We start from the raw sequence: 23722 nt of genomic DNA on the forward strand, positions 1-23722 counted from the left end.
GAAAAGAAAGTTCATTTTTGGTATCACAAAAGGTGCGATCATGGGACCCCTACCAAATGTTCGTATTGTGGAAGTTCCTTTAGCATTTTTTTTTTAAAGGAGATCCAATTTTTGGTGGGACTATCTCGACTATCCTGAGGAGGGGAAGAGCAAAACTTATCTCCTCCTTAACCTCCCATTCAGTCATGTTTTACATATCTCCCGAGGACAAGCCATTGTCTTTTCCGTTGTCCCTGTATTATAACACTCTCCCGTAGACTAATCACATGAACGCACGATCAAGGACCGTTTTCAACAAATGATTAATGATCGCGGTCAATAAAGCATCTGTTGTTCTCCCTTAGTCTATATCGGTCCTCGGGGTGTATGTAGTGTACGCCCACACCGACTCCCCCCCCCCCCCCCTCCCCCCGCCCCACCACCACCACGTTTGCGCCGCTGATGATGTAATTACTGTAAAGACGCTATTAAAATAGAGTAACTGAATTTTAAAAAGAACCATTACGTAGTGATGTACATGTATAAGGCTAGACTGCGTCCGTGGAGACCAAGTCACTCCCAGTACAGATCGATTTTAAAAATCTGAACGATAAGTTATTGTTTTTTTAGTGTCTATTCAGCTAGACTTGAACATGTCGCACAGAAGTCGCTCAACAGGCACGCTTCCTATGGTCCGTCTGAAGAACAGCTCCTCGATACACCGTGAGTCGATGCAGCTGATGTGGGGCAGGGCCAGGAGAAGCCTCCCAAAGCGGACCGTCTGGATTGGCTGCCTCGTGCGTGTGAGGTCAGAAAGGACCAATTGGGTCTCGTCTTGTATGGCCTCCACCTTCTGGGATTCACGGAGTCCTTTGCTCTCTGTGAGGAAAGATAACACATTCGAAATTAAAGGAAGGCCCCGAATGCATGATTATAATGTCATTTTGTTCAGGATATTGGCTTTCCATGCATAGTTGCAGTTTTTCGCGTGTACAGCGCATGGTTATCAGGCGCATAGCCTGAAGGTTGGGGAGGTGTCGAACGACCCAGAATCGAGGAGGTATTCATTGAAAACATGCCTGGCTTGAAGAGGACCAATGCCTTGAGGCAGGCAAACTCCACAGTGTCCGTGTGTAGATCCCGTAGCCTTCTCATGACACTCTGAAGCTGCCGCACGGTGGCTTTCAGCGCTGAATCGCCGCAGCTGCTAGCTCTTCCCTCCGTAGTGTTGAATAGACAATCGGAGTTCAGCATGGCCTCTGGGAATGAGAACGACAAACCAAGGTTTGTTCGTACCAACCAACCACCCTGCCCAATGCACCGGTGACCTCTAATTTCTTTGCACTCTCAATGGATACACGGAGAGCGCAAAAAGTGTCGCGCACGTACGTGCGCGCACGACTCGTGCTCAAGAAGTTTACTGAAAGTGCCCTATCGAAATGTTTTGCGCCGCCTGCGTTTCCTTCACGCTGTGAGGGATATTAGCGGACACCAGCGCATATTGAATAGGGTAAGTTTCGCTCATAGGCCTACCCCCGCCCTGCAAACAGGGCGCTGGGAAGAGATGATGCCGCTTCACAGAATCTTGTGAGGGACGTACGGATGGTATTATGGTTAACTTATAATCATGACCTTCGCATGCAGCTAGCATGATAAATAATAGCCGTAGCGCGTTTGTGTGATGCAAGCTACGTCACAGATCACGCAAAATCTATCCAATGAGAGCTCAAAGAGATAAGCCCTTCCCATCGTCCTGTTTGCAGGGGGGGGGGGGTACGAGCGAAAGGGTAAGATATGGCTGGGGACGAACGAAACACCGTATCTTGTTTTTCATACAGATATAATAGAGGACGCTATCATCCAATGCAATGCTCTTGACAGATCCAGACTAGAGCCAGTGACAGAATGAGTTCACAGAATTCTGCATTGGTACTGCATGCATTATAATTTCGTGCGTGTTCATTATAGACCAATATGAATGGAATGTAGGCCGAAAAATTCCATGGAAAATTAAGATATGACAAACTGGGAACTTGAAATCACCGTTTTAAGCTCATCTAGCGTGCGAGCAAGACTTTGGTGCATAATCTGGGAAAGCTCATTCAAATTATTCAATACACGTTCCCTCTATACCTATTTCGATCGGTATCGACCACTGGCAGGCGCTCAGCACGAAGAGATCACTCCAAGCTTCCTCCAATAGGATGGCCTGATCCCGAACGGAAGTGCAAGGAATGTCGGGATACCACGCGCCCACTTGACCGTCATGAACAGCAGGCGTGCCGCGCACTCGTAGACGTTCTCGGCCATATTGTTGCTGGAATGGAGCTGGAGTTTGCAGTCGCTAAAAATGTCTGGGCTGTTTTTGAATTGTCTAGGTGGTACCGAGTCTATGGATTAAAAAAAAATCAAAAACAACACAAACAAAAAAGACGTTATAGGTGCAGACCAGTAAATAAATTGCTATTGACCCCAATGATATATGCCCTCACTTCAAAAGCCAGGAATAATCACAACTCGGCAAGGTGTTCAAGACACACATTGAACTAAAGCTTATTTCATTATCTTTCTCATTCTGTTCAATTTGAGGAGGGTTGAAAATGCCATGGCCATCCGTTCATGCAAACCAGAGATCTAACAGATTATAAAAGGCTATGGGTTTTTTTCGCCCATTCCAATGGGATGGGATTTACACAGTTAACTTCATTTACATCAGAGTGAAAAGGCCAATGACAATCTGATGCACTGATATCACTAAATGTGTAAATCCCACTGGAAAGGGTGAAAAACCCATAGCCTTTTACAATTTGTTAGCGCTCTGGTTTGCATGAACGGATTTCCATGGCATTGTCACTGATTATACACAAAAGTATAATTAATATGCTCCATCAAGATGAAATACTCATGTTAAGTAGTTTTGAGAAGTTAAGGATATCTTCTTGCACAACTTTTGGGGACACCCTGTATTGGCCGTCTGGGACCTGCCCTAACCTCACCTAAATACATGTAGCTACAAAATACTACTGAGTTAGTAACCTGTAGTATGCATTTTTGTCCATACAAGTGTGCATATTGAACACATGTAGTGTTCTACAGCCCTTAGCTTTGGGACGCCCAAAGCTAAGGCCTCTCTAAGGCCTGACGTAATTACATAGATGGTGATTATTTAAGTTTATCTATTTATTTCTTACAAGTCCATAAACATCACCTGTGTCGCGGTGGTTCGTACCACTCCCGTTGTCCCCTGTGTTCATAACTGTAATCAGCCGTGCATCGAAGGCACGGTCCGCTATCAGCAGGCTATGCAAGAACGGATGTACCATCACGTCCGGAAAAATCGGCCCAGCCAGCCGGGGCGGGTAGTCGGAGACGACCGGGGTAAAGCCCGAGAGACGGGCGTCGTGGTTGAAGATCCCGGCCGGCGGTGGCACGGGGATCGGATCGTCTTTGAGCGGCGGTGAGGTGTCGCACGTGTCTGGGCTGTGTCGGTTGTACTGGTAGCACCTCGGTGCTCGCTCGTGCTGGACGGCTGCGAAATCGAAAATTTCCAAAAAGTAGCTTGTTAAAGATGTACTGTCCGAGCTTTTTCCGAGTTCCCCCCCCCCCCCATACAAAAAGAAACCCAGAATGTTTAATCGCTACTTTTGTATGAATGCAAAAAGTTATTCAATTGTGAAAAGACATATCAAACGAAATAGTCAAATTATTTGCGTCCCGACAAAAAATGAGATTTCACAGGGTAGAGTGGTTCCCGCCCCCATCAGATTTGATACAGGCCAGGAACCAGTCTACTCGCTTGTTTGTGCGCAAAACCTTCAGAAGTTTAAACAGAAGTGATCATGTCTAAAAAGGAACAAATAAGGGGGGGGGGAGGGTGAAATGAAATAAACAAGTTATTCCTTTAGGAGAAAGATACCGACTTGTTGGATATTTTCGGATAGTATATTTTAACATGCATATCAAGAACAGATGTACATCATGAAATCAACAAACTCGGATAAAGAGCTACACACATCGCCCCGACTGCGATCAATCAGAAAGAAAGACGGACTGACAAACAAGCCAGGTTTGACTGATAAGCTAGTGAACACGCTACAAGGGGTACATCTACTAAAAGACACAAACAGACACACATGGACAACCAGGAAAGGAATTCTAAATGTCTGTACATCCAGTTGTACTTTTATTTCGTAAAGTGCAACCTGAGCATTTTGTAAGCCTAATGCATTGTACTTGATTGCAATTGGAAGAGTACGCCTAGTCATTTTAAGCTGGTTATTCCCAACCCCCTACCCCAATCCTCCACCTCATGACCAACCCAGGCACGTAGCCGGGTGTGTGTGAGGTGTGTGTTGGGGGGGGGGGGCGGTCGAATGAAACTCCCCCTCCCCCTCCAAAAAAAAAATCGGCTGCAGGTCCACTTTTTTCCTCGCAATTGTGTTTTTCCATGTGTAATCAACTGTTTGTGTTTTTTTTATTCCAGTCCACTTCATGGTAAAAACGACCCTCCCCTTCCACCAGACTGGCTACGGCCCTGACCCTCCACCACCTCCCCCCCCCCCCAAAAAAAAATTAATCAGCTGACGTTCCGGGTAAAAACGTTTGCATGAAAGCTCAAAATGTCATCGCCAAAACCGATTTCTTTCTCGACCGATAGTCTCTATTTTTTTTGGCGGGCGCCACGGTCTTATCGGGAATCAACAGCTGTGCGGCTCCCGTAGTGCAGACAGGCAGCTGTCTATCCGTCCCCTGCCTCCATCGATTGATGAGCAACATTGGCCTGACTAACCCCTGACCTTCGACCTTTAAACTTGGCTGCAGCCTCCCTTTCAAATACTTCTTTCGAGAACTCCAAGTTCATGTAAAGGTTTGTTGATAAAATAGACATGATGTGGAAAATTATCATTTAAAGATTTGGACATGATAGCCACACTATACATGTACACTCTAAAAACAACATTGGTTAAAATAACCAATCATTGGTTGAAATAACCGACAATTGGTTAATATGTGTCCAACCAACCGATTACATACAAAGAACAAACCAATTTTTGCCATTAACACTTCATTTTCAGGGTTTTTATTTGAAGCATTTATTCCTCGGGTTCAAGTTTAATAGGCATGCTCTACTTCGCCATACCCCATAAAAGCTACAAAGCGTCGGCAGAAATAACAGCAATCAACAAGACAAACCACGAGCAGTAAATAGATCTGGAAAGTGTTCATGTGCAGAATCGATAAAGAGTTTGCAGTTGCATCATGCTGCTGTTCTGAGTTGTGCGTGGTGAAGAAAACAAACTCGACGTTTCCCAGGACAGCCGCTTGTTCGTCTCCTTGAAACTCAAATCATTTTGCTTTTGTTAAAAACACACTTTATTTGTCTCTCCAGTAAGGAAACCTCCAATCAATCATTGATCCGTTCCCGAATCTCGACCGGCTCGACCCAAATATCTGAAAAAAATGGTGACAAGGCAGCAGATAATACTCAACTGGACTGTAATTAATAAATGAATGAGGAACAACAAAGCGAGGTAAAACAATTCCGTGGCGTCGAAGAGTTGTCGCGGTGAAGACCTCGGATGGTGGCGGTAGGTTGCTGGGATGGACCGCCTTGTTCACCCGGGCGCCGCTGCTTTATTGAGCCCGCCTATGCGTTGAAGGACGCGGATCATGTACCTGCTCGTTTAACAAACCGCCTGAATTGATATCGGGTGGCTCCGATCTTTCGAAGTTAGTGAGACCGATATTTATTAAGCAAAATAACTTTAGCTCATAGGCCCTAATGCATGATAGTACTACGATCCGAAATATATAGCAAAGTATATTGTGAGTTTTATAGTTGCTGGTCCCTCGTGTATCTGACTTTGCTCACTGACTGACGGACCGACTGACTGACTGCCACTTGTGTGGCGGTGGGCTGATGAAGAGAGCTGGGCAGTGCTATTGTATAGGATTACCCCGTTATGGGCGAAACCCGATCTTGTGTACACCAGATGCATGAAAAGACTCCCAGTGAATATCATGTAGGCCAATAGGCTATAGGCTTTCTGAATCAATGGAAATATTGTGTGCATTCTGGGGCCAACCCTTACTGGGTTTGCCTCGTCTGTTTTGGCAGCTTCTATATCAATCTTAAGGGTTCGCACTTAAGTGTCTTCTGATGACAAGCAAAGCACACTGTTCGAAACGTCGAGTTAAGCCAACCGGTTCTTCTCAGAACCACACAATTCATACAACCACACAAGATAACCACACAAGAGATATCAGTCACATGCATGATGCCGCAAACGTCCCATTCATAGCTATTATAGGTTTTTATTAGTGAGTATTCTTTCCTTGGTACTCGGTTTTAGCTTATGCCAGCCAAAGCAGAAAACAGTGCTGAATGTTAAATTATCCCTTTGACGACTAACAATCGTAAATGATATAATTAATAACTTCCAGAAATCCTACACACATTTATCAAACCTTACTACCCAAATATCTGAAAAAAATCAAACCTTACGACCCAAATATCTGAAAAAAATGGTGACAAGGCAGCAGATAATACTCAACTGGACTGTAATTAATAAATGAATGAGGAACAACAAAGCGAGGTAAAACAATTCCGTGGCGTCGAAGAGTTGTCGCGGTGAAGACCTCGGATGGTGATGGTGGTAGCTATTATAGGTTTTTATTAGTGAGTATTCTTTCCTTGGTACTCGGTTTTAGCTTATGCCAGCCAAAGCAGAAAACAGTGCTGAATGTTAAATTATCCCTTTGACGACTAACAATCGTAAATGATATAATTAATAACTTCCAGAAATCCTACACACATTTATCAAACCTTACTAAATAAATTCCCAAAATAGCACCGAGATGCAAATGCTCATATTTTTTTTTTATCAACAAACATCTGTTGAACTTTTCTTGCCGCCTGATGATGGACCTACTGATCCTGTGCATATTGTCACAGCTCTGCCGGCTATCTGGGTGCGTGCAGACAGCCACCTGTGGTGTCGTGGCTTCGTTACAATAGCGCCTGCATCCGGGATGCTCATTGTATTTGATGAATACTGTACAGCGATTTTTTGTTATCCTACAGAAGCGAAAAAGAGGTCACTCCTTCTGGCTTTTGCCTATGTTTATACACTATTCCATGATGATGGGTTTGCTCTAGTAAACCACACGCTCCATTTATTAACGATGCCTATTAAATGACGACGTTGGTACCAAGGGCGGATCCACAACACAATTCTTTTTTTTTGGGGGGGGGGGGCAACAAACATGTGTGGTCCCCAAAAAAGTGGGTCAACAAAATTACGGCGTGGGGTTCGGATCCAATTTTTTTTGATTCTAGATGCTCTGTGGTGCGATCTGAGGCACTTTCTGACCACTTTAACAATTTGTTTTTGAGGAAAAGATGGTGGTGTACGCAGTGCCTGCCTTTATTGCGACGTCAATTAAAATAAGAATTCGTTGGGGTTTTTTTTTTTGGGGGGGGGGGCATGGCCCTCGTTGCCCCCCCCCCCGTTCCGCCCTTGGTTGGTACTTGTCATTAGATTTGCATAATGTGATGTCACAAAAACAGGCTAGTGTGAAAACAAAACTGTAAGGTCAGACGTATTTTTGTGAAGGTTTATAGGGCCTTCACCCAAGGCACAGAAGCATGATCGGATGATAAAAAAATTATTGGATGCTCATGTCATAAAAAGACTATATTAAGCCCCTAAACAAGTATTAATTAATTTCCCATCGCGTGTTCAAGGTCTGCGAGGAGACAGCTCTGTTTTGGTTGACCTCACTGTCTGATCAGAGCCCAGCCTAATTACGAGCGGATCGATACTTCAGACGCTTTGGGCCATTGTATTAAAACTGGACAACGAAGTCATCCTTCGATCGCGACGCTCCATAAAGATGAACGTAGACCGTCTAAAATGCAACCTGTAATCCATTTTTTTAATCAAACTGATGGCGACATATTCATTTCGGAGGCAAAAAACTGGGTTAGGACTAGCTCCTGTGGTTCGAACCGGGGTAACAATGCAGCAGAGCTGGTAGCATGGACCGGTGTAATACTATAGTGGGGCAGATAGGGGAAATATTTGGGGGAATTGTGCCTTTGATGATACAAGCGTGGCATTTGGCACACAGTCAGAGTATGTCATGAGAAAGATATTTGGCTATAGGGCCATCGCAGATTTGTCCTTTGAAAAAATATAAGTGGAATAACAAGCAATTTTCAATATATACCAAATGGCCGCCATTGCTTGCTTCTCTACCTATTTTTTTTTCAAAGGACAAAATATGCGATGACCCTCCAGCCAAATATTTTTTCTCATGACATGCTCCGACTGTACCAAATGCCATGCTTGAATCATCAAAGGCACAATCCCATCACCTATCTGCCGTACTATAACGGTCTCAGTTATTCGGTGCGCTGATCTTTCTGGACGAATTCAGTGCAGCAACGCCACATATACATGAGCAACTGAGGAAAGTTCAGTGCAGGCAGCTGGAAAGCTACATTCGTGCAGACTAATTTACCGCGGAAATTTGCCTTTCGGAGAGATCAGCATATAGATAACTGGCCCGTATAGCCTACACTGAACGGGCCGCTATTTATGCCACTGTTGCATTTACCAAACTATTACTCATGTACAACGAGGCATAATAATGGCCTTCGTCAGTACGGGAGAACCAAAATCTTATCTCGATTATCTCGCTATTTCTTTAGAGGGTTAAAATGTAAAAGTCCACGTGTTTTTTTCTTCTTTTTAATTTTACAAATTTCAATCTAAACTGATCATTATGATAAAAAATATTTCATGTACAACAATTAATCAGCATGTACAATTTCGCAGACATTATAAGAACACCACGCAAAACCCCCTACACCGGGGGTTTGTGTAGAAAATATATCGGACGGTTATTTATTACTCCCCATCACGCTCAATTAACTTCGGCAGCGACCGCAAGCCCCATTTTAAAGAATAAGTTAAGACAATCAAGGTATCAACTTTTACGACAACGTGCTATGCACATATTGACAAATTTGCTACTATTTATTACTGGTGAGGATGTAAAACAATACAATTGTGATTACAAATGACTTATTAGTGACTGGTCACAATACTCGCAACGGGTTAAGCATTCAAAATAAACATATAATTGTGCTGCTAAATTATGCCCAACTTACCGTTTCGGTTCATGTTCACCTCGAGACACTTCTTGAACCGGCAGGCCTGGCACTGGTTCCGCCGCGTCAGGTCCACCACGCACAGCCCGTTCTCCTTGCAGACGTAGGCCATGTTGCGCCGGACGCTCCGCTTGAAGAACCCCCGGCAGCCATCGCAGCTGTAGACCCCGTAATGCTTGCCGGAGCTGCGGTCACCGCAGACCTGGCACAGCACGTCGGGTTTCTTGCCGGTCGACACGGCCGGCGGCGGGCTGAGGATCGGGTAGGGGTTCTGAGAAGCTGGGTAAAAAAACGGTAAAAGAGACACGGAATAAAGAAAGGCCAGGATTTAATCTTTAACTATTAAGAATAAAATAGTGGGGAAAAAACTCGTGAAAACAAAAATACACAGAAAGTCAGTTCAAGCTTACATACAAGAATCAGTACATTAGTAGAATGTGATGAGTGTTTTTCAAGGACGCAAGATCAAATCATAAAAAACTAAAGCGATTTTAATTGACAAAAAACACGATATTTTCGTTTCCATCTCTATAAATGTACTGTTCGTGCTCTTTTCAATTTTCACCTCCGTTTAAAATTAACCTTCTATTTTTCTATTTTTTTAAAAATGAAACATCAAAGGACAAAATCAGCCTGCACTTAGTTATGGTGGAATTGTTTTACAAATTTTAAAATATTTGCAGTGTACGGCAATTATTCAGTTCTCACAGGGACAGATTCGATAATGCAATATACATGTATAGGGACTATAGGGTCCAGTCTATGCAGGGTGAATTAAAAAAAACCCCGAATGGCAGGACCAATTCCTGAATGAAGTTTTGCCTGTGGCACTTTCAACATCTAGGATATGAAAGCCCAATAAATAAGCTTTCTTTTAATACAGGAATCATTCGAATCACTCATGTACTTTTCGAACACAAACACCGTTTTAATGTTCTGTCCACGGATCACCAAAAAAAGGTAAGTGTTCTTTCAGCAAGACGAAAACAATTCAAATAGGGATGTGTGTGAATCGATTTTATTTTGCTGAAAGAAAACTTACCTTTTTTTGTGATCCAGGGACAAAACTTTAAAATGGTGTTTGTGTTCAAAATTCCCTAACTTGAAAAGTACACGAGTGATTTGAATTATTCTTGTACTAAAAGAGAGCTTATTGATTGGGCTTTTATATCCTCGATTTTAAAAGTTCTACAGGCAAAACTTCATTCGAAAATTGGTCCTGTTATTTGGGTGGTTTTTTTTACGCACCCTGTAATTATAAGGCCTACTCAAAGAGCGGATCTAGTTGGGCGCAACCTGAAACCTTTTTTTAACTGAGGGTTTCAGACGCCCAAAATAGAAGGGGCGTTTTCCATCAAAGTAAAACACGCAAGTTGAAAAGGTGTTAGGAGAAAACGAATCGAATTTGTTGAGGAGCATGGACAATGCATCTGTTTTATACGTCATTGCAGCTACTCCGACTACCTCAGTTTACTCACAAAAATCGAGTGAGTTACAAATCATAACAATTTAAAAAGGGAATCACATACCCTTTTAGTTTTCTTTTCCAAAGCGATACACCACACACATTTATGCCGTAAGCGTATTCAAGATTAAAACCAACTAGCATGATTATGTCAAGCCTGTAATGTGTTCATTAAATCACTCCTATCCTATACCGGTATAGACATTTTGCGTTGCTATAAAAGGACGTTCTTTATTTCAATTTAGTAGCAAAGAGTGAACAAAAAGTTACATATATGCCTATTACAGCGTAAGGAAACTGTCCCAGTCAAACTGGCCAACCCTGTGGCGCAAAACATTTTATCATTTAAATGCAATCTGAGTCGACTTACAATTTTATCAACTATTTGGTTTGTTAGAACAAGTTTCTATATTAGTGGGTGGTGCTGGCCAATTTTCAGCTGCTATAGGTTTATTCACGTGCGAAAGTTAGGAATAAACACGTAAACATATAAACCCATTTTTCTTGACTTAACGGCACGTACAAGAGACTGATAATGTAGGGAAAAAAACTGGACAAATACAGGATTGTACACCGTTTTCAAAAGCCGCACCAATTCACGCAGTTATAGACAAACATCACAATGGAATATTTTTTATTAGGCTATAATCCCCAAGGCGTGTTAGGTAATTACATCACTATCCTCAAACTATCACTGCCCTGTTAGTCGCCTACTACAACCAAAGAGTTAACGTGAGATCTCGTTTTAGAAAAGTGTATGACACAATTTCAGATGGTAGCTTAAAGCACGTAGGATCATTCGCTTTTTGTGCAATTTTTTTCGTTTGTTGTAACAAAATTGCTAAAAATCTTAAGTAGGGCGCATGTAACAGCTAACCTGTTGAGGTTTCAGCTCAGTAGATAGGCCTACTGTACATTTTTGTGAAAACTGGAACAAAACGCAGGATTTTTTTTTTGGATCTCGTAACTATATGAATTCCGTAGCCAACACACGTAAAAAAAAGGGGGGGGGCCCGCGGACACCCAATTTTTTAACTCAACCATAGTTATATTCCGAACGATAGAATATTCAGGCCGAATAAATTCACTGGGTACTTGATACCAGTCCTATCTTCATTTCGAGAATGGTGTTTGTCATTAAATCGGTAGGTACTTTTCCGGTGAATGGAACTGATCCTACGTGACTTTACAACGAGAAAGAATATCACAACCACAAAATGGACATTTCACAATATTGTTGCATTATCGCCAATTGCGTTTACCTAAACCTTGATTATTAAAAAGGAAAACCTGTAACAAAATAAGCATATTTATTTATAGCAGGCAATAAAACAAAACACCACCAAGAACAGGTAAAAGGTACTTTAAACAACAATTTTTACCTTGATTTCTGTCCTCCATAACTCCGATCACAAAGTCGATCTGTGCAAACAAGTGGAATTCACTTGTGCAAGCAAGGCACTGCAAGCTAACTAGCTAACTATATAAATGAACACACGACAAGTAGCGAAGGCAGCGGACCAACTAATTGACTTTATGCAAGGCAATCATCCGGAGGGACACGCTCTGTTTCGGTCTAGTGATCCACAAAGCTCGGCGTCATCTGATCATTTGAACACCGAGTCCTCTTTGCGTGTATTTGTGTATTATTAGTATTGATGGTAATCAAGGTACTATAAAACAATAGTGGCTCGAGCGGTTTTCGTTTTGCATGCGTGGTCTCGCGCTCGGCACTATCCGCGCGTGGGCAGTTGTTGGCGGCTGTTTCATGAAGTGACTAATTTTGAAAGTTAAGAGTTAACAACACTGGTTCTTTCTATTAAACTCATTTCTCGTTTCAAATATCTGATAAACTTTACTCGCTACATGTACCATACAAAAGCATTGGCGTTACGGGGGTGGGGGGGGGGGGGTGTTGCATTGGGGCCAAGGGAGATGCCCCACCGTTCAAAATTTGAGAAGGCAAGATAGGTTTGTATAGGTTGAAACTGACCCATTGCGTGCCGCCCCCCCCCCACACCCTTAAAAAAGGCCCCACTAAGTGCCCTCTAAGATGGAACCAAAAATACGCTACTGTGCAAAAGCCCCTGGCAGGTCACATTTATTGAAAGAAGATCACCCAGTCAAATGTCTCAAATTACCCTTTACTTAAAAAAAAACACAGGAGAAAAGATGGGATCACTCGATATTGAGGTTTTAGCAAGAATTGTTCAAAAGATAAAGGTAAAGGCCTACGTTGAAATGATATTTTATTCACACACACATGCATACAAGTATCAAACAAATTTACCTTAAGGGCACTAGGCTCATGACCCTCGCAAACTGATCGGAAATAGGTCATGTAATTGATGCAGCAGCCGTCTGATAAAGTTATGCGGACTAAACACGCGTGAGAATTCGGCAGGTGGAGGATCCGTGTTGGGCGGGATCGCTTTGCGCGATCTCCATGGCGCGATCCGCCGACTGAATGCCGTGTACGCAGCTTTTCGATTGCCACGAAAAACACACAAGATAATTGACCATATTTTGTGTTATATTTATACATTTTGGTGAATGTTTACAGTGGCTATCGGGTTGATCTTGAATTGGGGTTAAGAGAATTATAAACGTTGAGTCTTTTTGTCAGCGTTGGAGATATCGCGTGATCCGGCACGCGTTGACTTATTGATGGAAGGTAAGGCCTATAGCTGGCTGAGCGGCCGCTTCACTGATAGCATATTAATTTATAAACTCCCTCATATGGAGCGCATATGGATAGAAATAATATGCAACCGAAATGAAATGTTGAAAAATCAGAAGAAAGGGATGAGCAATATAAATACAAGCAATACAGTTTGCATAATTTGAATTTATGATTGAATACACTGTAAAAAAAAGTTGGGCAAAATGCGTGGATAATTCGACCAACGCTGGTCGAATTATCAACTGCCTACACTCTTGGGCAAATTCTTCCCAATAGTTTGACAGTTTTTACCCAATTCAACCCAATATGAGATAATTTCTTACCAATTCTGGGTAAATTACATTGCCCAACAGTGTTTTATCCAACCTTTGTTACAGTGTAAAAACAAAATGGACGCATCAAAGCATGAAATTAATCAAATAAAAGTGGATACGTGCAAAGTGATTTATATTTCTTCGCGGGATTTCATTGTCATTGTACAGTTTAGAAACGAAAATAAAACAGCACGTGTTTTGGAGCAAATAGGCATTCGATTTATAGCGCACATGGAGTTACAAAATGACTGGAGCACCAATTCATGTTAAATAGTCTTGGTAGCCCATTCTGGATAACATTATATATAATTATGTCTTTGTGAAGTTTCCTGCTTTTGTGACAAGTGGGAACAACCGTTTTCACTGCGGGCACGAAAAGTCCCGCCCCTTTTTTTAAATGGATGCCACGCCCCTAAAAAGGTAAATTTGCGATGGCTCCACATCTAAAACATTTTCTGGCATTAATATGAACATCTCTGCCAAGTTTCATGCTTTTATGCAAAAGTGCACAAATTCATCGATATTTTGTCACAAATCCGCTGGACTACATTGGCCAAGTTGTACAAACAATTGAAGCTGCGCACTGGTTCCCATTCCCTCCGATGGAATGCTATAGGGAAACCAGTATCACTCCGATTAATAAATTACCGATTAATAAAATAAACTAGAGATGACTTAGAATACATCACACAATGTTCATTTTAAAATTTGGCATACAATTTTCTGGTCATAATTCAACAGGAACATGACATGGGTATGCAAAGGCAAAGGTCATGCTGATTAGGTTGAAGCTTGGTACGTATATATATGCCTAGACAGCGACTTGTTATAGATGCAAAAAAATGAATTGTTTTCATGATGACATGGATTTTTGACCGTTTAACAGCGTGCAAAAAATGCTAAATTCAATATTTTTGGTAACAGCTTTGATAGGGGAAACATGTGCACAGGATTGGAAACAATGTGCGACGTCATAGACTTTACCAAAATATGATTATTTAAAACACATAAAAGCAAGGTCCGATCGTCAAGAAGCAGCTGTCATCTGTGTTCAGAAAGCAGTGCGTCAAAGCAGGGGGCATTTATTAACACAAATTGCAAACAATGAACAGCTTAATCAGTTGGTTCGGCATTATAACGACCTCTACTAGGCCCTATATTACAACGAGACTTTCTTTTTTGGATACCATCCAGGAGTCAAATTTCAGTCTGCAAGTGTGATGTATAACCCAATCTTGAGGGATAAGATGATATGCCAATTCTGTATTCTGTAGACAGAATTCCACTAGAACTTGTAGAACGTGGAATCATCTTTAACCCTTCGCCTTTATAATAGCTGACAATGTTCACTTCCCCCTAAAAAAAAAAGCGATAGGCCAATGTCGAGCGAATATCAAACACCTGGTTGAAATCGTTTCAGGGTTTTTTGTGTGTGGATATTTTCTCCCCTTGCGTTCGCGGCTTCGCCTTTGAACGACAGATCGAACAGACCCTTTACAGCTGACGTCACATCTGAGGGGAGGTCTTTGTATTATGTGCTTTCACTGTCAATGAATTTAAACTGCGAAACCTGTCCTCAAGGAGGGCGCACTGTGCAAGCAGTCTGTTAACTTGAAAGTTGAAACAAATATTGACCCTGATCTCGAAATTTAAAGCGCCATAATGGCTGACAACTCTTTTCAAGTGGGGGTTTCACCATTTTGGAGTGAGGTTGGCATCTCTTTGAGTGGTTTTTCACTATATGCGCAGAGCGAAACCCACTCTAGAAAGAGAGTGAATTAACTTCCACGGAAAGATTTCCATATACAAAGTTCACTCAACACCCTGTGTACAAACCCTATGAGATTGGACTGAAAAATTCTAAGAAAATCATTTTTTCTCTCTGCTCAAATTGACTTTGATGACATGAAATTGCTATCTGGGGGCTTGTTAGTCAATACAGAGGAAAATTAGTGAACTTCGTATATGGAATCTTTCCTAATAGCCTCTTTCCTGAACATAGACGAGACAAAAAGGCAAATAAAAGGCAAAGGACAAGTTTACAAATAAGGAAAGTTTACAAAGGGCACTATACGTGCAGACACGCTCTCTCTCTGCTTCCGAACTGTGTATAAAATACAAACAATAGCCGTTGAATCTACACACGAAACAGTTGTCGAATCACAACAGACTCACGTGATCAAACTTTACATGGAACTTTCTCGACAACATGTCAACAATGAAACTCGTCGAAAATAACAGATTTCGACCGCAGCCGAAGTCCATACATAATCCGCATGTTCCATGTGCACACCACAAAATATCACTTTTAACAAAATGATCAATTTCAGCGGCTAAAATAGATTAAATACTGAAAATTCAACACGAAAGTGAAACTTACGTCCTAGCGAGATCAGCCATTGCTGGAGAGATTCAGGTTGTCGTCAATCGATGACGTCACGACACGGCGAAGCACGCCGCGTAAGAATGCGAGACGAGGCCGTAAGTTCGGTATCATGCAACAGCTCACAACCCATTATATAATTGTTTGTGTGTCTTGCCACACAGCTTCAAGCAATGTATTGAAACCTATTTGCCAGATACCGAATTTGTTTTGGCAAGCTGGCATCAAATTGGCTACCAGATCCAAACATATCAACCACACAATCCATGGACACGCAGGTCGTGACAAAATGACCCATACAGTACATGCCCATGCCTTGTTCCACTAGTGCATATCATTAGTGCTTCAATCTTTCGTCTGATTGGTTAAAACTCTTGGCTGTGATAGGTCAAAACTCTTGGCTGTGATTGGTCAAAACTATGAATAATTAGTGCTAGGATCCTGCTCAGGATCCCAACTTTTGCAAGGTTTTAAGTGTTTTAATTGCCACAGAGGGGGGCAGATTGAGTGTAAAACAGAGCAAATATGCCAACAATAATTATGAAAGCTGTCGGAGACTGCATAATTAAGTACACAGGACAGTGTAACTTGTAAAATAAACTAACTTAAACCGCTAGACGCAGCACACCTGTGTTTGCCAAGTACAAAGGATTTTCAAAATACATGCATTGTGACAAAATCTCTTATTACAAAATTATAAATGTGAAAAGTGCTACTGATATATAAAACCCAAGATTATGAATGACCACCTGAATATAATATATACTTCAAATGGAATAAATCGTTCAGTAAAAACAAGTGAACTATTATTGAGAGTCGCAAGAAAACTACTGCGCGATGAGGTGAAACAAAAAGTTAGACTTGCCACCACATTACTGTTGCTGGTACAATTAATAATCGACTCACTGATACTATAGTTAAGAAAACCTTTCACAGTAATCAAAATTTGATTGTGGTTTCAAATGGTTGATGTCATCAAACCGGAAGTGCATGAAGAAGCTGTTAAAGTTGATAAAGTATAGTAGTTTTGCTGCCTGTTCGGTGTAACTCTTTCATCAACACTTAATCCTAATTTGCCAGGATATCTCTAGGTAGCTAGGCCTATGTCCAAATTCTGCGACGTCATCAATGGATATACGCAATGATTGTCAATCAGCCTATATGTATAAATTAATATTTGCAAAACTTGATGACCCCTGAAATGTCGTTCATGACCTTATCAGTGAAGCCGCATGAAATTGCGTGTGTATCAAAAACGACACAAGTACATGTCAATGGCCTAAAATTCTACCTCCATGATTGAACTCGTGTATATTGTCATGGCTAATATTGCTAGCATGACTTTGTAAAACTTGACATTGATGTCGCCTTGTTTTTAATAGTACGCAGGCGATCAAAGAAAGACACTTTTAACTTAAACGTTACTACACTGCATTGTTTCAACTTGCACAGCATTTAGCAGCCTGACCGCATACAGATAAATCATAGGAACTAATCGAGTATTTTCCCCCAAAACGCAATAAACGCTTTTTAACCTTTTAGAATCCCGCTCTCTCCTGATTGCATGCACAAAGTCAGTTTCGATGGCTGATATCAAAATACACGTAGTCAAACACAATTTAAGGATAGACTACAATAAATCGACCACTTTAGAAACGAGCATATAGTTTAGAAACAGATGTTTCTAAACGTTTGTAAATAAACTCTTTTACTGTTCCAAGACAAACGCTTTTTCCCCTAACACCGCATAATGTCACTACCGCATATATGTCCATTTCTTGTTTCATGAAATAGGTCTACATCATCCGGCGTTGTCCTCACAATTCAATCAATTAGCGAATAAATGAGCTGTTCATTTCAGTATCATTCGAACGATTTGCACCATTTTTCCAGACCGCAATCGGCCATCGATCCATACTCCGGGTACAAAATTCACCGTTGAACACTTGTTAACGTTTGCCACAGTGCATATTTAATCGGCTTTTGCCACACTGATTTGGTCAACGGTGATGAGCTATGAAAGCTATAAACAACATGCCAACGGACAAATTTGTCATTGTGCACGCGCGCGTCCTGTCAACAGTCAACCCAGCAATTTGCATTTTGTGTATTTTTCTCGCACATCTGGCACGATATATCATTGATATTGATCCAGATGTTTGGGCGGGGGAAACATGGCTATGGCACGGTAATATTTGCCGGATCGATGACCGGGCCACATGCCAACACAGCCATTAATCACTCAATCTCAATCCTTGCTTGCTGAGTGTCTAATGTCAGTGTGTGTGTAGGACCCTCGATCTTCAAGTCAACATCGATCAAGCCGTTCCTGCAATAATGCATACTGGCCAGAAAGCAACAGCTGGAACTCCTCATGAGAGGTGATGTGAACATCTTGCGACATGAAATCGCCGTCGACCCGCCACTGCTCTTGAACTTCATTCTTGATGTCAATCAGTGCCAGTGTGTCCGAGATTTTCTGTGACAAACCAGTACTGCACTCAATCAATGGAGTTAAAGAACCACGTTATATGGGCCTATACGACTTTTTTGTGCAACATGGAATCGTCATAGAGTCATTATAAATTATGGCCTGTCTACTAATTTACAGATAAGGTGTTCGTAAAATACTTGTATATTTATTAATATATTAATGACAAACTTCCCCTAACCACCCCGTCTGTTAAGTCCAGCTTGGACCAACTATTTGCTTTAACTGTTGTATGTCCATTATAAGTGTCCAAAGACTATAGTTAGTGATTTCTTGCCTGTAAGAAAGGTTTTGTTCAGCCAGGAAAACATCTCGATTAAAATATCAAAATTGCCACCAAACGTAGCTGTGGCGAGGAGGAATTTTTTCATTGTAGACATTCTTTGAAAGCCCAAAACTCACTGTTACCCTGAAAGGGGTGTAGCAACCATCAGCCATTAATTTGGCGAATGGCTCTTTCTTTACAAGAACTAAGCACTGTCATTTTATGGTCCACAAGTCGATGGAGTTGTCTTTGCTTTTAAATATTCATAAGTTCTGCTATAAACGGACTCAGCTTGTCGAAGACTCTACTAGACCAAAGGCCAGATCAGGTATCTGCTGTGAAGTCAGTTCAAGCTGTGAGAATGAACTTGGTGCAATACGTATTGCATTGCCTGGCAAACAACACGTATAGCATGTGTCATTTAAATAAACTTTCGCATTCAGTGCATGTAGAACTGAAATTAAAGTATTCGATAATGGAGTTTCGAGCAGATCAACATGTATGGCACAATGCGGTTTTAAAACCAAAAACACATGTACATACATGATATCTTTCATTATGTGAGGAAACTCTGAGCGCACTTTTTTTTCTTTTACACAATTTGGATTGTGATTTGTATTCCATGTTATAAAGGCCTCTGTATGGCCCATTGACCAATGTGTAGGCCTTTACTGAGATGCTGGTAATTATATCGTAATAATCTCTGTAACAACCCTGATTCAAAGTAATGTATATGGGTTTCTGTCAATTTGTCAATGCTATTGAGACAAAAATCGTGACTTTCTCGCATGCCATCAATACAGAAATTCAGCTCGAAGCTTTAATTTTCCCCGAACTTTAAATAATTTTAAACCGTCCGCGTTGATTGTTTTCATTGAAATTAATCAAGGAACACATCATTAGGACAATATGAAACAAATGGTAGACTCGTTAAGTCCCGGGTCTAGATTCGACCAAAATCCGGGTTAAGATTTGACCTGACACTTTTCCCCCCGAGTCAAAATGACACTTTTCTGAGGAACTTTGCCATTTGACCGGGTAAAATATCGTTTTGATACAAGCAATTGTTAAATTAGACAAATGAAAGCGTCGTTTTTACACCAAAAAAAGAAATGTCATTTTGACCCAGAGAAGTGTCAGGCCAAATCATCGGATCCGGGTTCCAGTTTTGACCCAGAGAAGTGTCAGGCCAAATCATCGGATCCGGATTCCAGGTCGAAGTTTGACCCGGAACTTTCAAGAGAGTAACAGTGGCTGGTTTGTGACAATGTTGGTTAATTATTTCACTCTAGGAGAATAAATGTACACATTAACAATGTTTGCGTTTTTCCTTCCAACCCCTGCATGCGTGGGTGTCCCATACATGTTTGTTTCCTGTTCCTCTGTCATTTGTCTGTGAAGAAGGCCTTGCTATAAGGCTGAAATATCAGGCCATTTAACCTTTTTGATAAAAAAAGATTTCTTAGAATCTGTGGAAAACGTCGTTGAGAGTCTGTCAGGGTTTCCTGGCGCAAACCAATCTATTGTCCACATCTTGAAAAGCTGATGACACCACATTTCAGTTCAATAATCTTTAAGAATCTAAAAGCATATCACCAGGTAAAAAGTTGTTTGAAAACGGCGTTTAAAACCCATTTCAGGCTAGCGTTCCAGAGTCGTGCCGTCCCCAATGATAACTAAAGGTAGTCTCCCATGGGGCGGTAGGAGTGCCAACGAGGGTATGCATTCGCCGACAAGGGGGCGTGCCCCCGCCTCCTCGGGGTGGGGTGGGGGGTGGGTGGGTGGGGGGGGGGGAAAGTTGAGAATACTTGCCAGCGTTGCAAGTGTTTGCCCTCACACGATGCGAATACTTGCGAGTAGCCCTTGCGAGTTGTACCGAGTAGCGCGGGCCGGAAGTGGGGATGGTGGAAAGATGAATATGGCAAAACTGAACTCGCTGGCCTTGTGTGTGAGTCGCACTCTCACACAAGCGAGTGACCTTGCAAGGTCGTTGCGAGTACCCTGCGAGTACTTGCCCAGTTTTGAACATGTTCAAAACCCGGCGAGCAACTGCGAGCCGTCCCATTCCAACTGCGGGTACCCGCAAGTGCTTGCGAGTATTCCCCCCCCCCCCCGGGGAGTTCCTAAAACTTGCACCCAATCGCGAGTCCACTCGCCCCGGTGGGAGACTACCTTTAGATTTCGACAAATTAATGACAAACAAGCGATAACATAAGTCTTTGAAAGATCGACTGCTTGTTCTTGTTGTTGTTGGTTTTTTTTTTTTTGGGGGGGGGGGGATTCGTCTTTATAGACGAATCCGCACACGTGATCACTCTACAATCACTAGGCCCCCTTCAATGGATTCATACTACACCGGCACCGCCGAGTTCTGCGCCACAGCGCACAATACACGCCACGCGTGCGCCAATCTCCATATAAGGAGTTGTTTACGACTACTCGCGAGAGGGACATACCATAACATATAGCTAGTAAATGAAGTAAAATTATTGAACAAAATCGTTGGAAATTTATATTTGTGACTTGTTTTGACTTTTTAACCGAAAAGGTATTAATTAATGTGAATAAATATGTGCTTGGCCGGTATTAAACAAGTCCGTTTAGGACCGGCGTGTGGCATGGTCGCTGATAATGTCCCTCGCCTTCTGCTCGGGCCAATGTCGGCGTCCATTCCCCACGCCGGTCTTAAACGGACCTGTTTAAAACTGGCCAATTACATATTTATTCCCTTCACAATGAACGCACAAAAGGTTTCCACATGCCTATCCACGCAATACAAAACCATTGCCCTCTTACTCCGCCCTAACGCATACGGTCTATTGGTACAATTTGGTTCGGCGCAACTACGAAATGCAAGTCTCAAACGGGGGTCAGTAAAGATCAACTATAATTTGTCATTTAACACACCACCGCCGTATGTTCTAGGATTAGATGATAACAAATAATGCTGGTTATATAAACATTTTGTTCAATTTTCAACTTGGCAAACAGCCGACTTCGGGACAAAAGAGCAGCAATAATGATTAGGAGACCCAGTCCAACTTGTCAATGCAGTTCACTCTGAGCCATAATGTTCTATTTCTGCAAGCTTCTATTACGAAAGCGGCGTATAAATCAATAAAATCTTAGAGAAAGAAAAAAAGAAGAAAAAAAAGCAAAACAAAAAGAAGCTACATAACGTAGGTTATAATACACAGCTGGAGTACACGTGGGGCTTTATAGAGCAATAACAGGCCTTTTGTTTTTATTAATCGTCTACACACCAAGACGCACTAAACACGTCACAGTGACGTCACAGGGAACGCGGTACCCAGATCCATAGTTATATACATAGACTGACCAGGCCCGACGTAATAGGCTAATCTTGTCTGCTGGAATATGATGTAGAAAATATTCCTAACACAGTTGCTCTAAATATTTTTGTGGTTTGGTTTAACTCCAAAGAATGACGCGAATCAATGTTGTGAGATAAATAATAACATCCTTGTTTTTTTTCTCTAGACATAAGTATGCACTAAGGTGATTTTGGCATCTTCAGAAAGGGGTTGTGTGAAAGGTAAAGGAACGAAGTTGACAGATAACATTCTTTGGAGGACGAAGTTAAAGCTAAAAATGTTTGAAGTTCTAATATCTGTTAAACGTTTCCACTGTACATCGAAATGGAGCAATAGTTCGGCAAGAAGTTCTACTAGAGGAGATGAATGCATGAATGTTAGTTCTCGTTGGCCTTATAGTTGTATTTCAAAAGCGCAAGTTAAACACTTGACGAAACTAGTTGATCATATAGTACTTCAACTATATAACTTAATAAGAAAGAATTATAACACTCTATGAAATCACACTGATTGTGAGAGGTGAAATATTCCACAGCATCTACTCGCGTTTTTCGTTGTGTAACTTTGCGTATTTGAAGGAAAAAAACAACCCAAAGTAAAGAATGACATTATATACATGATATGACAAATGTTTTAGAGCCTGCTTGAAATGTCCATATTGATAAGAAAGTTGAATGTAGTCCTACTAACGGTCTGCTATTGACATCTATTCTGGAATCGTTGAAGTAAAAATAAAAATGACTTGAGTATAATTTTCGGCACCACATCAGAATAAAAAGGTTCAAACCGAAACTCTGTAGAAGAATTAACAGGCCTGTGTGAAATTCAATGATTCTGCACAGGTGTGGAACTGTTGGAATTATCGTTTAATATTAACACCAAAATTGTTTGTTTCTGTCATGGATTTTATATCAATCGTAAACATCATTGGCGTCGTTCAAATGAATATTAGCATATTAAATCGCTACCAAAAATTACCAACGCACTTTGCCTCAAATGGTTTAAATATTAAATGTCAATAAGATGCAATGAAGTCAGAGCATATGATTAGATGATGAAGCGAGGTAAAGCAATGAACAGTTATTGCAGTATTTTTGCTTTTGTTTTGGGGTGTTTTTGTTTTGTTTTGCTTATGATCATTCTGATGTGGTGCCGACTGGAAGAATATGACTTTCGGTTTAACGCTATACATGTATAAAAGCTGTGCCTCCGAGCCCGATACAATTATACACCAATATCCCTCCACATAAACGGATAATAAAAATCATTTGTTTGAAACGAAAAAATACATATAAAAACTACAAAGGGAATACATGCGAATTAAAAAAAAACAGAGCAACCTGAACTTTGCTACAGCATCTAATTAGCCACTGCCGGGGGATCTAGAACTACAACAATAACGGTACGAAACTGGCCGTGCTATGAGGCGTTAAATTTATCACTCAAAAATAATAATAATAATGTACAAGCCTTAACCGGAGTCATATCTCGTGAGAGGGCAAGAAATGCGTAGAGATTATAGGTGGGTAGTCAAAGGAAATTAGGAGGAATAGAAATTGATGACATCAATCTGTGGAGGAATTGACAGCTATAATATGGTAATCAAGAAAAACATGAAAATACAAAGAA

The 23722-nt window shown here is 41.4% G+C and overlaps 1 pseudogene; it reads right to left on the reverse strand.

Annotated features, from left to right (window-relative positions):
- Positions 1 to 411: 411 nt before the first annotated feature.
- On the reverse strand, positions 412 to 12365 carry LOC119721016 (annotated as a pseudogene).
- Between the last annotated feature and the right edge of the window lie 11357 nt (positions 12366 to 23722).

Source organism: Patiria miniata, unplaced genomic scaffold (assembly GCF_015706575.1).
Source record: "Patiria miniata isolate m_02_andy unplaced genomic scaffold, ASM1570657v1 HiC_scaffold_9, whole genome shotgun sequence".
NCBI classification, from domain to species: Eukaryota; Metazoa; Echinodermata; class Asteroidea; order Valvatida; family Asterinidae; genus Patiria; species Patiria miniata.